The sequence below is a fragment of the Carettochelys insculpta genome, chromosome 17 (genome assembly GCF_033958435.1).
Source record: "Carettochelys insculpta isolate YL-2023 chromosome 17, ASM3395843v1, whole genome shotgun sequence".
Lineage (NCBI taxonomy): Eukaryota > Metazoa > Chordata > Testudines > Carettochelyidae > Carettochelys > Carettochelys insculpta.
The window spans coordinates 5,027,315-5,045,587 of record NC_134153.1 but is presented as its reverse complement, the minus strand read 5'-3'; the positions used below and the strand labels follow the sequence as shown (position 1 = coordinate 5,045,587).

General features: G+C 41.4%; 1 protein-coding gene across 3 annotated transcripts in view; it reads left to right on the top strand.

The window, feature by feature from the left end:
- Window positions 1-18,273, top strand: part of ZBTB46 (zinc finger and BTB domain containing 46) — a 127,493-nt gene that overhangs the window by 11,003 nt on the left and 98,217 nt on the right. The gene's annotated exons all lie outside the window — the stretch shown is intronic.

Here is an 18,273-nt window from a genome sequence, read left to right as displayed (position 1 = left end):
TATACAAACAGCTCAGCAAGCTTCAGTGCTGTGGCGTTGTGGGAGAAAACCTAAAGCTTGAATTGTAGGATGTCTTCAGCTTTTGTAGGAGAGAAACTAAAACTTGAATTTTGCTTATGACCGCTAGGAGGAAAGTGGATTTTCTTTTAAAATTTGCTTAAATGGCAAAAATTTATATAATTGTTGGGCAGGGGGAGGATGAAAGCGTGTCTTGACTATGGGCTAAATCAGCACTGCTTTTATCAGTGCAGCAGGTGCCAATGTAGCAGGCCTAGTGAAGACACCGTAAATCGATAGGGAAGCACTCTCTTGTCCACTTCAGAGACAGAAGTTGTGTTGATGGGAGAGTGTCTCCCATTGACATGGCATAATGTAGACACTGCTGTAAATTGATGTATGATACACTGACTTAAGGTATGTACTTTACATAACTTAAGTCAATCTAAGTTTTTTATCTTGTTAGTGTAGAGCAGGCCAAAATGCTCTATTGTGAACATTTGTTTATTTTTCAACTTTTTTCATTATCCTCTGGAAGTCTTCCTTCACTTTCAACATTAGCCTGAACTAATAAACCTAGTATTTTAACATGTTTTGATGCTTCCTGATTTTTTTTGTCCATTTGAAAGCATATAGCTTACCATTTTGAAGAATCTGTTGGAATGGCAGTAGTCTGGATTGGTTTAAAGAGATTCAGTTGTAGCCAGATGACCTTTGAGAATGCATCTAAAGTTAGTGTTTGCAGATTCAAGGGGAAACAAGGATACCTCTTGTAGTCTTTGCATGTGCAGTGGATTCATTTATCTTTTTAAATAGGAATTAGAGACTGATATAGGAAAAGGGGACAAAAGACATGCTGAAATCCCTCTGCTGAATGTCTCCCAATCCTGCATGTCCTAAGGACCCCCTAATTATGAAGCATTGTCCTGACAAAAGACTTTTACTTTTGTTTCACTGCTGCTATTACTTTGTTAGTGATGCTTAAGTGATTTATCAGCTGAAAAATCTTTGTTCATGTAAAAATCTAATACATAGCTTAAAATATCAAGTCTTCTCAATAGAAAAGATGTGTCAAAGATCTCTGTCTTATCAATAACATTTCTTGGATTAGAAGACAGGGTTTCCTTGGGATAGAGGTTGTAGAGCAAAAATAAGGGCAAGTACCTTACTTGTCCTTAACTAAACATCTTCATTCTCTGTTTATCTGTCAGGATAAAATGGTACATTGGAGTGCCTTGGTCATTGTCTTTTGCAAATCTGTGTTTAGTTATCAGTGGCACCACATGTCTAAAGGTCCAATTTGTCCTTACCACAGACATGAGTCTACATTTGAAGGAATCTGGAATTAACAGTTTCATCCCATCCCCTCTCCCACCCATCCGCCCAGCCCCTGGTTAAATCAGATTAAAGGTGCTTCCTCCCTCTGACAATATTTTAGTCAAATTTTACATGTTTGTTTTTATATTAAGCACTGTGACAATTAAATACATTTTTGAACATCCAGTATACACATATTTAGTTAAATACAAGTTGAGCCTCTCTCGTCCAGTAACATCCATGGTTCAGCATGATTTTTCGTTAGCTGAATATCCATTTATCATGGGTGTGGCCAGGTTTCCTGCAATCCCATAATATTTGTTTTCAGTCACCAGCACTGGCTCTCCGTGTTGTGTGCTATTATTTAGCTCTAACTTATGTGACATTTAAGTGTAAAAGCCCGGTAAGCAATGGAAGTGTTTGAGTGTGCCAGACTAGAGAGGTTCAGCCTGTAGTTGTTTTGGAAGTCCTCTATCATCCCTCTTATCGATAAAAGTCTCTTCCATACATCCCCTCTCCCCACTGCTGAAATACATCCTTACAAATATAGTCTTTGAGTTTGGAGGGTGCTGGGAATCCTCATCTGTCAGCACTTTCATTCTGCTGCTTTTTCTGATCCATTAAGTAGGTGGAGTAATCCAAGCGTAAACACAATCCACTTCTGTTTTTGTTTTGTTTTTTTTATGGCATTTGTAGTAGAGTAAGAACACACTTGTGCCTGGATTCCTGTATATGTTGTTTTTCCAGTGTTCTCAACTAGACCCAAGTGAAATTGACAGGCACCGTGTGTCCTGTTCTGCAGTCAGGAGAGTTGAGCATGATCAAACCTAGCTGAGTTTGTCTGCACTGGAATTTTAAAATTTTCAAATACTGGTGGAGGTGAGGGTATTGGTAGAGGCTAAAGGAAATAGAAACATGGGATACATTAATTTTACATGGTAAACTTCTGGACTGAGTTTCAGTTCTTCCTTAATCCAGAATGGCAGGTTGTTCTTAGTAAGACATATTTAGCATATGCTAGTACATTTTATGGTTGCTGCTTATTTAATGGTAGTATGCAATTGTACACAAGCTAAATTATTTGTACATTTTGTTTTGTTTTGTCCTAAAAATCTTTCTTCAGGGTCATGATTTGGATTGATCAAAGAAGATATAATCCATGTTTTTTGTTGCTATTTTCCTTCTGAATGAAGGAAACAAAGCACTTTAGAATTATCTGTCTCCAAGATTTTTCTGGCAGGGAGAGGGAACAGTTGTTTAAACTTACCGTGCACCAGAAAGTGCCTTTTCTGCCTGTCATTTTATTCATGATTAAAGATTGTGCTCTTTGATTTTAAATGAACTAAGTCTTAATTTTGGGACTATGCCTGCATAAATTTGACAGGATAATCTTCTATTGTAAAGGATTATTACAATTTATTTTTTAGTTTTAGTAAGGCTGCTACTCCATCTTGAGGGCACATCTTTGTGCCTAGGTATTGATGGTGTAAAATCAACAGTTTTTTGAATTGTTTAAAGTATTTAGCACAGTGGAGATGCGATTAGCATACAGTTGTGGCCTTAACGTTCGAACTTTGATACTTACTCAATCTGGAAATAAAATACTTTAAAATATAAAGCTAAGTAGAAACCATCTCATATTGTGACATTTGAGGTAAAGAGTAAATATTACTTGGGGCAGGGATAATGGCTCAGTTGAAGAAATAAATAACTTTCCAAGGACTGACTTAGTATTGAAATACAGGTTGCACCTCCCTGGTCCAGCATGGTTGGGACCGGAGAGGTCTTGAACAACAGAATTTGCCAGACCAGGGGAGGACCAGGGTTTCTGCCCCAGGCATTACAGCCTCCTGTCCAAAGCTCCACCCACAGCCTCATGTTTCTGCAGGGCCTCCAGCAGATAGAGGCTCCAGCCCTGTGCTGCTATTGAGGGGGGGGCAGCTCCAGCGCTGGCCTGGACCAGGCTTCTGGCCACCGCTCTGGCCCCAACCCCTGCCCTTCTGATGAGGGCCTGGCTCCAGCCCCATGATTCTCTGGTCCTGCAACATGCATGGTCCTGCTAGATCACAGATGTTGCCAAATGAAAGCGTACAAGATTTAAGAGGTTTAGCCTATATAGTACACCCCTGAGTTATGCAAGGGAGAGGAACCCTCGCACAACTTAAATTTCACACAAGTCTGGGGGGGGAGCCGGGGAACAGGTGGCAGCCTGGCTTCCCTGGGCTTATAGGAGCCGGGAAACTACCAGTGCACCAGCACTGGTCAGTTTCTTGGCTCCCATCAGTGGCAGGGAGCTAGGCGAGGATGCTCCCCAGCTACCCCCAGGTGGGGCAGGCTGGGCGGGCAGACAGCTGCAGTGGTGCAGCTTCTCCTTACTGGGAGAAGCCGGGGAGAAACTGCACAGCTGTGACTGTCTGTCTCCTGGCTTCCCTCAGCTGAGGGAGCAGGGAGCTGGTGGATACTACTACTACTACGTGTTAGCACAAGTTAAGTGCAAGTCAGTTGCGTAAATCAGGGGTTTACGGTACCATTTCTGTGAAGTGTAGAATATTTGGTACTCAAAAGCTTGTAAGTCAGTATGAAATTTAGCATAAGTACGACAATACTTTGTCCATCAAAGGTAATGTTGTAGAAAGTAGTTATATGGTGTTGGCCATGTGAATAAATGCATTTCAATGAAGTTCATCATTGTTGAACTTCCACTGGAAGCACATTCTAATAAAACAAACAACTTCAAGCAACTGTCATTTTGAATGAGGTGTTTCTAATTTAGAGTGATTTCTAATCAGTTATGTATTAATGTTCTAAGCATGTTGAATAGTAACAGAGAGGAAGCAGTGTATAGACTAGCACAATCAAAACAAAAAGCAGCCAAGTAGCACTTTAAAGACTAAAGCATGTTTTAACAAGGGTTGGTACAGTTGAAGGAGGCTACCTGATTTAAGTTTCTGATCCTACTGTTTTATTTACTAGATAGTGATTGTTTTGAGTGTGCAGAACAGTTTCTCATTTTACGAAAAAGGGATTAGAACATGTGAGCAAGATGGTCCTTAAGGTGAAACAAAATGTTATTTTCTGCATCAGATCAGGCTCTATTTTATTAACTTGTTAAAGAACTAAAGGAGAGAATTCTCAGTAAATTGTTCATTTGCTGATTACATTGACTTGGTTACATTGTGTATGTCTGGAATTTGCAAGAAAATGCTTGAATTTGCAGTATTTATAGAATTGATTAATTGTAGCAGTAATTTAGATTGTATGTTTAATATTTAGTTTCAGACCTAGCCTGTAAAAATGTAAGCAGTGTCACTCTGACCTGTAGCTCTAAGTTAAGACAGCTGGCTACATAAAACTAAATCTGCTGAGGTTTGAGCCCATACACAGTTTTACTATCATGTAGTAGTAGTAGGCATCCTTCAGTCTGCATAGACTATGATCGCGCCCTTTATAGTTTCAGTTGAGGACTTCATTTACAGCGTCTACTGTGACTATGAAGGCCCACATGAGAGTGACAGTCCTTGCTGCATCTCTTGCAGATGTGGTGGGTGTCTGGCAAGTGCGCTTTCTGTGCGCTCGCTTCTCCTTTGCTAGCTGTCTGATCTTCATCTCGACCTTCTGAAGGCCCTTGTGTAACCCCTGCCTCCATCTGCTGCGGTCGTCTGCTAGTTCTTCCCAGTTGTCCAGCTCGATGTCTACCTCTCTGAGGTCTCTCTTGCAGACATCTTTGTAGCACAACTGGGGGCATCTGGGAGGTCTTTTGCCAGAGGCTAGCTCACCACACAGGATGTCTTTTGGAATCCTTCCATCATTCATCCTGTGGACGTGGCCAAGCCAGCGGAGCCGACGCTGCCTGAGGAGGGTGTGCATGGTTGGGATTCCAGCTTGCTCGAGGACGGTGGTGTTGGTCACTCTGTCCTTCCATGATATTCCAAGGATGTGTCTGAGGCAGCGCAAGTGGAAGATGTTCAGCCTCTTTTCCTGGTGGGCATACGGGGTCCAAGTGTGTATCAAGTGTATTTTTGTTTAGAAACAATTTATATACTATTTTTTTCACTTTTTGGTGTATTCACATTATATTTGCACATTAACTTGTGGCGGAAATCTGTTCAGACTGTAATTTGTTTGGGTGGGGGAGGATTTGTTAGAGTCCCTATGGATGAGCTTTCATGGTTCACTGGTCTCTTGGAAGGCAGTGTTGTGACAACCTCCCTTCGTCAGAGGACCAGATTTTCTTCCCTGCTATGGAGGCTGTTTATAATAACTGATAGATCAATCAAAAAGATACTGTAGAATAGAAAGAGGCTTTCTGTTTGGGAGATTAGGGATACTATCTCTGCAGTGTCCTTATCCTTTGGGTCCTGGAAAGGAAGAGGCTGTATTTGGGGAAACTAACACTGTTGTTGAGCATGGTAATGTGGAGCAGTGTTGGGAATTATTGTATTTCAAAATTAAGCTCAATAAAATACTAAACCCTTTGAATAGAATATCTAACATGTGTCTTCTAAATCACTCTCCAAGGCTTGCTAGCTGTTTTTATCAAAGCTTCCTCTGCTCAGATTGGTTAGCAGAATAATTTATTCACTTGTAAAATTAATGGTAGTATTAAACTATAAATAGCCTGATCTCCATTAAAAACAATGAGAAGTCCTGTGGCACCTTACAGAATAACACATTTTTTGGAGCATAAGCTTTTGCGAGCAAAGGCCCACTTCGTCAGATTCAGGATGTGGTCTTTGCCCACAAAAGCTTATGCTCCAAAAAATCTGTTATTCTGTAAGGTGCCACAGAACTTCTCGTTTTTGCAGATACAGACTACCACCACCTACTCCTTTAATACTGATCTCCATAGTATCTGTGTTATGCCATTGTCAAAGTAGTAGACAATTGCAATGCTTTTGTCTTTCTACAGTGCATTTTTAATTTTAGGAGTACCGAAATTTGCAGCTACTTACTGATGAGTATCACTCTAGTAGGGTTTAGGAGCATATCATTTAGTTACTCCTGGTCTCTTTCAATGAGATGTAACTTTTTGCAAAGTGAGAAATAGTCTAGTTAATCCTAATGGACAGAGGTATTGTAAGTCTTAATTTTTTCACTTCCTGAACCAAGAGGAGACTTGTAGTCACATATGCTACATCCATTTCTTGAGTTTGTGGGAGAAGACCATGCATAACTGCCAGGGAGGGAACCGTTTTCTCCTTAGCACAGTGATTGTTTGGGAGATTGCCCGTTTTGCATTGCGTGCTTGAGGTATAATACAAGGGCTGCCCTAACCTGACTTCCACGCACACACGCAACTTGTTGGCTTCTGTGAATTGGTGGTTTAAATTCTAGCTAGCTAGTCAGGAGGTGTGGGTTGAGCTAGTAATGGAGTGGGAACTCAGCTATTCTGCGCAGCTCAAATATTTTGCAGTGTGACTGCTGCCTTACAAACTAGACCAACTTGAGTGCAGTTAATGTGGGCTTACACTGCAGTGAAGGTTAGCAATGGGCTGGTTGCTAGTATATTGCATAACTATCCTCGGAAATAGTCTGTTGTAGATTGAGGCCTACTTTTTCAATCTCAGTTCCTATCACATGAATGGATATTTTATAAATGTGTTGCTAATATTCTTTGAGGGAGCTCTGTATCCATTGTGACACCAATAAATGTTTTCTAAACAGGAAGCTGAACAGCACTTCAAAGTTGAATACATTCTATTTGAAGTTTTTCCTAAAAGCTGGAAGTTACTGGGTTGCGTGAAGTAAAATTCTGTGGAATTAAGCAGCACAAAGATTGTACAATTCAGGTACCTAAATTTTAGTGTCATCACATATGACACTCTGGTGAAAGGATCTGTGTAGACACGTTACATCAGAGAAATGGGATTTGATTTGGAATAGAGGACAAGAAATCTTAATCTTCATTTTTTCAGGGATACCTTACATTGGTCAGGATAATAGCTGTAGAGCGAAGGATTGAATGGGTAAATGCTGGAGAAAATGTGGAGCAAGAGGTTGTTGATTACTATGTGGTAGACATGTCCAGTCATTAGAGAGTATTAGTATTCTTAACCAGATACCAGAGTTGTTGGGTGTTTATTACTAAATGATCCTTTCCTAATTCTCCTGAGGCTTTCTAGTGAAAGTGGTCACACAAGGAAGTGAAGGATTACTTTCTTATCTGCGAGTAGATGCAAGGCTACTGATAGTCCTGGGAAAAGATAGATAAATCCAATGCTAGAGGAATCGTTAAAAATGTGCAATGTAGTTGGTATGGAAATATTGCATCAACTTTGTAGCATAAATTTAGGTAGGGGAGATATTTTGGTGCAGTTTTTTCAGTACTCAATCTATTCACCCCACCCCCACCCGCAAAAGACCACTTTTCCAACTTTTTTGATTAACAATGGATAAGCCTGCCTGGGTTGTTAAATGTGTAATCAGAAGTGTCATGCCATTTTATAAAATCAGCAGAAACACTGTGATACTATAGTGTGAAGATGGTAATGGCCTGTTTAATCATTTTATCTCTCTATTCCTTTTTCTCTATGTGCCACTGTTGGAATAATTGTATTGTCTCTGATATTTACATGGAAAGGATTTGTAAACTGGCTAACTTCCTAAATAAATATGGTTTAAGGAAATATGTTGATTACATCAAATATGTGTAAGTAGGGAGTACTGTTCTGTGATGAGTGAAATAGTGGTAATAGAATGTCTGTCTGCCAAAAGAACCAATACAGCTCTTACTTTGTTTCTAATAACTCTGGGGACTGTTCAGATCCAAAACAGGAATTTGTCTGTTCTTGGTATTCTATTTTTTTTGTCTGTGATATGTTTTAAGACTTAGCCTGTATTATCTGCAAACTCAGCAAATCTTAATACTTTTCATGCTTTCTTTAAAGGCTGCTTCCTTTTATGTTTTGGGGCATCTTAACATGAAGGTAGCTATACTAGTATTTGGTTATAATTTGATCCTGTTTGTAAAATGAGACCTTAATCTGTGATAAACCTGGAGAGTCTTTGGTTAACTGTTACGCATTGACTTTAGGCTACTAACAATGTGTATTTCTAATCTGAACCAAAATAATATATATGTAAGTCCTCTTTGAAATATGCAGGATGCAAGTAAAGGCTTAGTTAAGAATAAATGAAGCTCTGGATAACTTTATATTAAACAAAATGACAGATTTTCAAGAGCTTTACTAGCATTAGACTTTGGAGTCTTCAGGCATGGCAGAGTGTTTGATAGAACGTGCTTGCACAGTCATGTTCTATGTATGTGAGCAGGTAAAAAAGTTTTTTTTTTTTGTTGGACGTAAGACCAAAAGTGCCCTGCCCCCAGCATTGAGACAGTTACAGTACTGCTAATCCACAAGCCCAGGGGGGAGGGATAGCTCAGTGGTTTGAGCATTGGTGTGCTAAACCCAGGGTTGCAAGTTCAATCCTCGAGGAAGCTATTTAGGGATTGGGGCAAATAGGTATCGGGGTGGTGCCTAACCCCACCAAGAGGGCAGGGATTGGACAAGATGGCCTCCAGAGGTCCCTTCCAGTTCTCAGAGATGTGGGTGTATGTGAAATTAATAGTAAAAACTTTGAAGACTGTTGCTTTAACTGGACCTTAATTATAATACCCCATGTCCTGTCAATTTAATTTTTTCATCTTTTAATGATTGTTATTAATTGAATCAGTTCAGAAGTTGTCAGTTATTGATTATTCTAGTTGTTGAAATCTCTCCGCTGGGTTAGTAGAAATGTGTTGGACACGTATGACTTCATCTACTAAGTATTTCCATTTTTAAAAATGCCATTTTCCTCAAAACTCAGGCTTTCCTTACTAAATATTTAACTGTTTCAGAAACTGCATTACATTTAAATGCTAAGTGGAACTCAGTCCCAAATAACGCTGTCTGAGTTAAGATCTTATTCGAAGTATTAAAAAGAGCTTTGGTAAACTTACATTTTCAAATTTTTGTGTATGGAATGATCCATTTGTCTAAAATTGGCTTCTGTTCTACAGGTTTTTTTTTTTGTTTATTCTCAGGTGCTTCCATTAGTTGTTGGAGGTAATACATTTTTGTCAAACTCCTTCTGTTGTTTATCTTAAATAGCAATATCTAGTCACAAAGGAGGCTAGGAAACCTAATTCTTAGAAACACAAAGCAGTGTGCAAAACTGGAACATGGGAGAGGAGGATTTTGAAGCTTACTGAATTAACTACTAGTGCATTGCCTTAAATTTAACTTGTGCTAATTCCCTAATGATCCTTGGCATAAAACAGATGCTCTAGTTTGACATTGATAGACAAAAAAACTAATTCTTCTGAATTTGTGGCATATTTAATTTTCTTCCCCAAAGACCTCTTACATAAAAAGTACAATGATGTTATAAACATAGTGAATGTGGAACAAAGTGTATAAAGTGACAGGCTCTGTGACACACAGATGAAGTTATTTATAACTGTTTTACTCAGCTTGGAAGATTAGTTAAACTTATGTAGTCATACTGAATGCAGATATTCTTACTATTGCCCAAAGATTTGAAGTGAGCAAGTAAAATGGAATTCTCTTGTTTGTGAGGACTAGCGTCCATTGCAACATTTTTGCCACCTGGCGAATTGATTGTAGAAAATGATTTTGTCTCCTCATGGCTGTCACTCCTGGGGAAAAAAAACAAAACAAAAAACACAAGTTTCTACAAAGACTGAAGATAGCAGTCTCCAGACTTCCCTCAGTTTAGGGATAGAGAGATAAGAATTTGCATCTTTCTTTCCAGTGAGGGTGTATTGTCTGGTTTTCCAGTTGTTTTTGTAGCTATCCTGCCAGTTTCAGTGTTGAGTGATATTTTTTTCTGTGAGCAAGCTGCCTCTGAACCTCTCAAGTAGATGAATCAGAAGAACCAAGGACTAGAAAATTCTCAGCATGCAGCACACATGCTCACATCAAACTTGAGTGACTTGTCTTCAGTTTGAAGGAGCTTCGTGGTCTGTTTCCACCAAGATTCCCTCTAATTTTTTCCATCCATATGTGGAATAACTTTTTTTGTTATGTGTACTGAGGCATATGCAAATATGCCCCACAACTAGAAACATGCTGGTGGTTGTGGGTGCCCTGCTAATCAGCTGAATGGCAGTTGAATCTCTCTTGAATGGCCACCTAAATGCACAATTTACAGGGAACACTGATTTTTTTCTATCCTATTGGTCCTGTCACTATCGAGATGTTAACCCCTTCCTCTGATTCATGACTGATTCTACCCTCCATTGCCAACTTATTAAACTTTCATACACTCCTATATTTTTGTCTGTGTGGTCCATTGCACTTAGGAGGAGTCCCCCGTCCCCTCAAACTTCTGCAAAGTTACCATCTGATGCTTCTTCAAAAGCCTTCTTAAACTTTTCCATGGTACCTAAAAAATGCTGATAGCACATCAGTGGCTTTACTGCTGAGACTAGTATGTCATACAGACTAATATTGTCTTATTGTTCATACTTGTGTTATCCTTATATTGCAAGCTGTGTGGGACAGGGCCATCTTTTTGTTTGTTGTACCACAGTAGGTTACTGGTCTGTGACGGAGGTTTGTAGGTACTACAGTCGTACAACTCTCTACTTTTGCGGTAAGCTACAGTTCAAGGCTCTGCAGAGTTTGGTTTTAGGAACTCTGACCATTCCTGTACTTAATATTTAAGTAGAGCCTGAATTCAGAGGAGAATAATTGTACTCCTCCACTTTCTTAGGGCCAATCCACGCTCCAGACTGGCTTTAGCTTTCGTGCAGTGTGTCTTTAGCCTGACTGACAATGCTACAGATATTTTTTTCTTACTGGTTTTAAAGGTTGAAGCAGTATTACTGCCGTCCTGCTTCTGATACCTGGTGGCCTACAGTCAGAAGATCCAGTCTCATAGGGAAACATTTTGGGGGCAAATTCACAGTTTTATGGGCAAGTCAGTTAGGATCTTCCAACTCCTGCCCTTCTTTGGTTATTGGCTCTTTCAGCCTGCCCAAAGGCTGAATCTTCTTCCAGAGTGTTGGTGATTGAGAGGGAAGGCACTACTTGACCCTTTATTGCTAGACTCTAGAAATGCCGTAAAAATGTACTGAACAGGAGGTAGCCAAACCCCGTGAGAAGTATTCCTTGTTCAGGGAGGCTAGTGAGTACTCTATCCTTAAGGACAAACTTAGTAAAGGTTGATTCAGATTAGCTCTGTGGGGCTTGATTTCAAAAGTCTCCAGTTAAAGAAGCCCTGCTTGAGTTTATAAAAAAAAAAAAAAAAAAAAAAAAAAAAAAAAGCCAGGGTGGGGGTTAGGAAATGCAGCAGAAGCTGATTCACGTAACAAGCTAGCACAGATTCCTTTATCCTAGCTGTCTTCAGTATGGACATAACACTGGTTTCATCACTGTGGTACAAGTGGTTTTTCTCTGTTGGAAGGTAGCTAGTAATAAGATGTGTAGCCGGAAAGTCCACCAGAAATTTCAGCAGACAATACTCAAAGAAAACACGTACTTGTAGCCACAGTAAGCTGAAGAAATGCAAGTAGTGGTAAAGGTCTTCCTTATCAACCACTGGGGAAATTGTCTGAATTGCAGATGGAAGACATTGAAGTAGAAACCCAAGAAAGGCTGTTGCTGCCTAAATTCTTCAAGATTAGTGGAAATGTTGCTAAATACTCTTAGTATTTCCAAAATGAGGCAAAGTCACTTAAATGGACTACCTGTTTTGAAACAAATGCAAGTGCTCCCTTTCATGTAAGCTTTCATGTAGGAATGGGAGCACTGAAAGGGAAAATATTTAAATAAACCAAAATGGCTCACATCATAACTGTGCTTTGTGAGAGTTTATCCTTTCTTTGACTGACTTGCTCGATCAGAGACGAGCAATAATTTTTGATAGGGGTGCCACTCTGAGATTTTTGGTAACTTGTCAAGGGGCCCACTTTGCTGTGTAGGAGGCACAAGGTCTGGAATGGAGATTGGGGTCAGAAGGTAGCTCGGTGTAGGGAACTGGGCTGCAGCAGAGGATGTGGAGTCTGAGGGGGAATTTGGGTGAAGGAGGGAGTTGCGACTCGGGCCAACGAATTGTAGTGCAGGGTCTGGGAGGAGGTATGGGTGCAGCAAAGGATTCTGGCCTTGGGGGTGTGGTGTAGGAGCAGGTGCAGGGTCTTAGAGGGAGTTGTGGCCTGGTGCAAAGGTCTTGGGTGGTGACCCGGGGGTGTGGGTAGGGCATTGGAGTGCAGAGTCTGGGAGGGTGTATGGGTGCAGGTGAGGATTCTTGCCTGGAGAAGACATGTAGGAGAGGTGCAGGGTCTGGAAGGGTGTGGGAGGGGGGGTGTGCAGTGCTAGAAGCAGGCTCTGGCTGAGAGGTGCTTATCTAAGCAGTTCCCAACCAGCACTGCTTTCAGGCTTCCCTGCCTATCAGCAAACAGTGCTGTACTGGTCCCACCAGGTTTCTGGCCAATAGGAGCTGAGAAATTTGCTGGGGGTGGTAACAGTATGTGAGGCTCTTCCCCCCCCCTCCACAACTGCAGGGGCAGGCTATTGGCCAGATTAAAAGTCTTGGTGAGCAAAATCTGACCTGCAGCCATATCTTGACTGCCCTGGGATAGACAGAATGGTTCATCTGTTCCTGTGTGGTTGTTATAATTTCTTAAAAGGCAAACAGACTTCTACAGCCTCTAAAAGTAGATGCAGTGTGACTTCTTTAATCAAAAATAGTCCTTCTGTTTGACAGAGGGGCTCTCTGGAGCCCACTAGTACAGAATTATGAAGTGGTGGCAGTCGTGTTCAAATCACTTCTGGCCTAGACAGGTCTAACAGTGTTTTACTTCCAAATCCAAAGAATTGAAAATCAGTTTTCCCAATATTTTTGCACTTCGGTTAGAGAAAACTGTCTGATTCTTGTATAAGGTCACTAAGATTTGTGGCAGGCATAATGCCTTCCAGTGCAATCTCCAGGGCATCTTTCTTTGAGGACTGTTTGTTGAACCTGGAAGTTTCCTTACAGTGTTGTTATGCAAATACTTTTAAGCTACATCTACACTACAGAGATCTTTTGAAAGAAACCTATCTGGAAGATGGTTTCCAAAAGAACTTCTTTTGGAGGAGCGTGTCCACACACAAAAAAGCGGATCAAAAGAGTGAGCTGCTCTTTTGAAAGAGGGCACCCATACAACCCGTGGTCTTCTGAAAGAACGAGCTGGGGTTTGATTAAAAAAGATCTCATGAAGACTGCGCGCGCGCTCGCGCTCTCTCTCACACACACTCGCGTGTGCGCGCCTGTGGAGCATCTATATGTGTTTTCTTTCAAAAGGGGTTGCTCTTCCTGGCATGGGAAGGAAGAGCAATTTTGAAAGGAGCACTGCATTCTTTCAAAACAAAAAGCAGTCAAGTAGCACTTTAAAGACTAGCCAAATAGTTTATTAGGTGAGCTTTCATGGGACAGACCCACTTCTTCAGACCATATCCAGACCAGAACAGACTCAATATTTAAGACACAGAGAACCAAAAACAGTAAGCAAGGAGGACAAATCAGAAAAAGATAATCAAGGTGAGCAAATCAGAGAGTGGAGGGGTGGGGGGGAAGATCAAGAATTAGATTGAGTCAAGTATGCAGACGAGCCCCTATAGTGGGGCCAGCTTTGTCCACATATCTTCTCTGGAAATACCGTCACTGGACCTAACCAGATTACTCACAGAATCACGGGCACTTTCTCATGCTCCTCTACTAACATCATATATGTCGTCATGTGCCAACAATGCCCAGATGCTTTGTATATTGGACAGACTTCTAACTCCCTTAGACAAAGGGTCAACGGGCACAAAACAGACATCAAAACACTCCAGATCCACAAACCAGTTAGTCAGCATTTTAATGGAATGGGGCATTCTGTCAATGACCTCAAGGTATGTGTGTTACTGAAGAGAAGTTATCGCTCCGTTTTAGAAAGCGAAGTGGACGAACTGACATTTATATTCAAATTCGGAACATTAACACATGGTTTAAATCGTGATGGGAACTTTCTGAGTTGCTATAGAGGCTCGTCTGCATACTTGACTCAATCTAATTCTTGATCTTCCCCCCCCACGCCTCCACTCTCTGATTTGCTCACCTTGATTACCTTTTTCTGATTTGTCCTCCTTGCTTACTGTTTTTGGTTCTCTGTGCCTTAAATATTGAGTCTGTTCTGGTCTGGATATGGTCTGAAGAAGTGGGTCTGTCCCACGAAAGCTCACCTAATAAACTATTTTGCTAGTCTTTAAAGTGCTACTTGACTGCTTTTTGTTTTGATAGTGTATAGACTAGCACAGCTTACTCTCTGTTGCATTCTTTCAGTTTACTTTCCAAAGAACACTTTTTATATGTAGACACTCCACAGGATCTTTCAGAAGAGCCCCCTTCTTACAAATGAACTTGCTTGTGTAGATGCAGCCTTAGTGATGAAAATGCTAACCCCTCTTTTGGGTCTTGTTTTTCCTGGTACTGCTTTAAAAGAGCTTCTGGATACTCCCAAGGAAGAGGATAGATATTTCTAAGGAAGAAAATCTATGGCTTTAAACATATTTCTACAAACCCAAGGATTCCTCCTCCGTTGCACAAGGGTACTCTTTTCATGCATCACTGGTCAAAGATCATCTCACTGGTACTAGAAGACACTACAATATGGGATTTTCATGTTTTTGAGGAGACAGTTATATTCTTGCAGACCTCGAGGAACCTCTGCAGACAAAGCAGTGTGTGGAAACAGTAGTTGTCCCTGTGAAGTCATCAGCGTTAGGGTGACCAAACATTCTCTATTTAAGCTAACCGGTAGGTGTCCTGGACTCCCTATTTAATAAATAAACAAATCTGGGGGGGCAAACTGCCTGTATTTTGTGTCTCCCATCAGTACTAGTGGCTTCTGCTGTTGGCAGCTCCCATCAGCATGAGGAGTGGAGTCCAGTGGCTGACATTGGCAGGGGTTAGACCTGTAAGGTGGGTGGCAGGGCAAATGTGCACTGCTTGGGACTGGCTGCTCCCCCTATTGATCCATCAGCACAGCCCCCTGCTGCAAACTGTGCCTCAGCCATCAGGGCTCCTGCTCCCCAATCCTTTTTCCAGCCAGCACTGTCTGTGCATTGTGAGTTGTGGCTGGGGAGTGAAGGCAGAGGCCAGTGCCATGTCGCTTTTGCTGCCCACCCACCAGCCCTTTACATGCTCCCCCTCTTTGCAGCCCACTCCCTGGCCCCACTGTTCCTCCATTCCCTCCGTCCCCCCCGGCAGGATATGATCCTCTCCAGTGCTGTTAGGAGAACTGCTTCCTGGTCAGAGCCCTTAAGTCCCCAACATCCTGGCCAGTAGGCTCCTTCCTTCCCTCATAGGCACTGGCTGAGCCGGCACCCCAGGAAAGCCCAAATTCTTCCATCCCCGGTAGCTGCCCAGGAGTGGGCATGAATGGTCAGATCAGTCAGTCACCTCCCCTTTGTGAGAGCATGATACAGGAGTGTCTGTGTGTGTCTCCTTTCCCCATGTGAGCCCAAAAGCCATAAAGATAAGAAATAAGAAGACTCAGACTACAAAGTATTCTGTTTAAGAGGGGCTTAGTCAAACTGGTGCTTGAACTTTTGTGTAGTATAGTTCTGATCGATTGCCACTGAAGTTGCATGAATATGAGTAATTTTACCAGATGACATACATTTGGCATAGGGAAGTATGGTCGCCCTCATCGGAAAGGTCTTATAGCATATTATTTATCATCTTTTTCCTCTCCTTTTTCCCTTTTAAAGGTTTTGGGTTGTGCTTCAGTAATCCTACTCAGAATATTAATATACACGCCTGTTCATTTCCAGATTTGCATGGAGGTCTAAGACTTCTTTCAGCCATATTTCAGTTTTTGAAAGTCGTTTAACTGGTAACTGAATACTAGCTGCCTTAATGGGAGGGAGATGGAATCAAGACAGCACAGCTTTTTATTCTGTGCAATGACTGACTTGTAAGGCACTCAGTAGAGTGAGAATGGTAAAACAACTCAGATTTTCCAGGCAGAGGAAAGGTCTGGCCTTGTCATGGATATTTTATTCCAACCTTGAAGCATGAAGCTTCTCTGCTACCGAGCAAGCGTTCTGCTTCACAGGCCAAAACCAAAAATGTGTTTGAAAAAAGCTGAATTAATTATAATTGCTTACACTAGGTGGGGCAGCCGTATATCTCTAAAATCTTAGTCCTCTACACAGCACTGTCAGCCCGTTTTCATGGGGGTGGGGGAGAGTTTTCTCTTCCACCAAGGCTCAGTGACAAACCCAGGACTGCTCACTTCCAATCAATTTACCTCATAATGCATTTTCTGCTTTATAATGAAGGCTCCTATGTGCTCACCGCTACTTTTCAATTAGATGCTAATTTATAATTCCATCTCAGAACAATGCATTATTGCAGTGAACATCAAAGAAGATGAATAGACTAGGTTTGAGATGGGCAAAAATTCTGGTGGAGAAGCATTATAAACAATTATGGGACTAATTACACAAGTGAGACTGTGAGGCTAGTGAATGCTGACTTGGTATTGGGTTCTATTGCTTTGTGTATTCAAAGTAATTTTTCTGAAGATTGAATTTTGTCACCTGAGAAACAAAGGGTAATGCTCATAAAGTTAGTGGATATAATACTCTCAAAATCCTGGAAAGAGAAAACATTTCTGGTAGAAGCTGAATGGATAATGAACTTAATTCCTGGTATCACAGAAGAAAAATACATCCATCTGTATGACAGAGGTGCCTAATGCTTTATGGAAACCATATATGGACTATGCCCATGTTGATATTGGAGTATTAAATAAATAAATAGTGGTTTATCACTTTGTGAATTTGATCCTATTTACATTATGGGAAACTACCTTTAACTGTAACATGCTTGATTTTATGAATTTCTTTAGAAGAAATAAGTTTCAACATTTTGGCATCTTTAAGAGGTAATTAAAGATTATTGGGGAATATATATTGATATTGGCAAAACTACTAGTGTAATCGAGTCTTGGCAGGAATCTACTATAAGGTCTTCTGAATTGATGGATAAAAATAAAAGTACTGTCCTGGGAGTCAGAGAATCCCTACTATGCAAACATCTACAGCATGTAGTGAACAAAGAGTGTTTTAGTGGACCTTGTGGGCAGGGGAAGCATGGTTATACAAGAATAAATCAAATCCATTCAATTCAAACAGGATGTCTGGCAAATAAATTGTATACCGCACTGTTTATCATGACACTAAAAATGTTTTGACTGTAACTAAAAAACGAGTTAAAGTTCACATGACGTTAACTTCATAGTATCTGTACATCACAACTTTACTTGATTGGTTGGGGGTTTAACATGTTCTGAAATGTTATTTTCAGATTGGTCCAATTATCTCTGATGCTAGCAGCTCCACAGCAACAAAATAGGAAAGAAAATAGCTAGTTTAAGTTGGCTTTTATTGTTTGAGGATTTAAAGCTTCTAGTGTGCTATACGTATTTTTTTTTTCCGTGAGGAAATACTACTGCTATAAGCAGTGGGTTGGTTTTTTTTTCCTGCACAAAAAGGTGCTGGAACTCCCCCTACGGCTCCCCCCAACTCAACTCGCCCCCCCTTGCAGCCCCAAACTGCCACCTTACAGTCCCCCACAGCTCAACCCCCTTTGCAGCCAGAAACCACCTACCCGCTGCCCCACCCCTGCTCAGCCCCCCTCATGGCCCCAGCTGGACCCTCCACATGACCACAGAGCCTGGGCTTAACCCCCTGCACAATCCCCCTCCCCGCCTCAAACACTCTCACAGCCACGGCTCAACTCAACCACCGACCCATCCCTGCAGCCCTAACCCACCCCACCATCAGGCTTAACCTTCCCCAGCTGTTGTTCCTCCCCCTCCCCCGACTTACGTTTCAAAAGGCACTCCATGTGCTGCTGCTTTGCCAGCTGCGTGCATCCCCACACATATAGCCACAGGAGCAGCTTCCTGACCTGCAT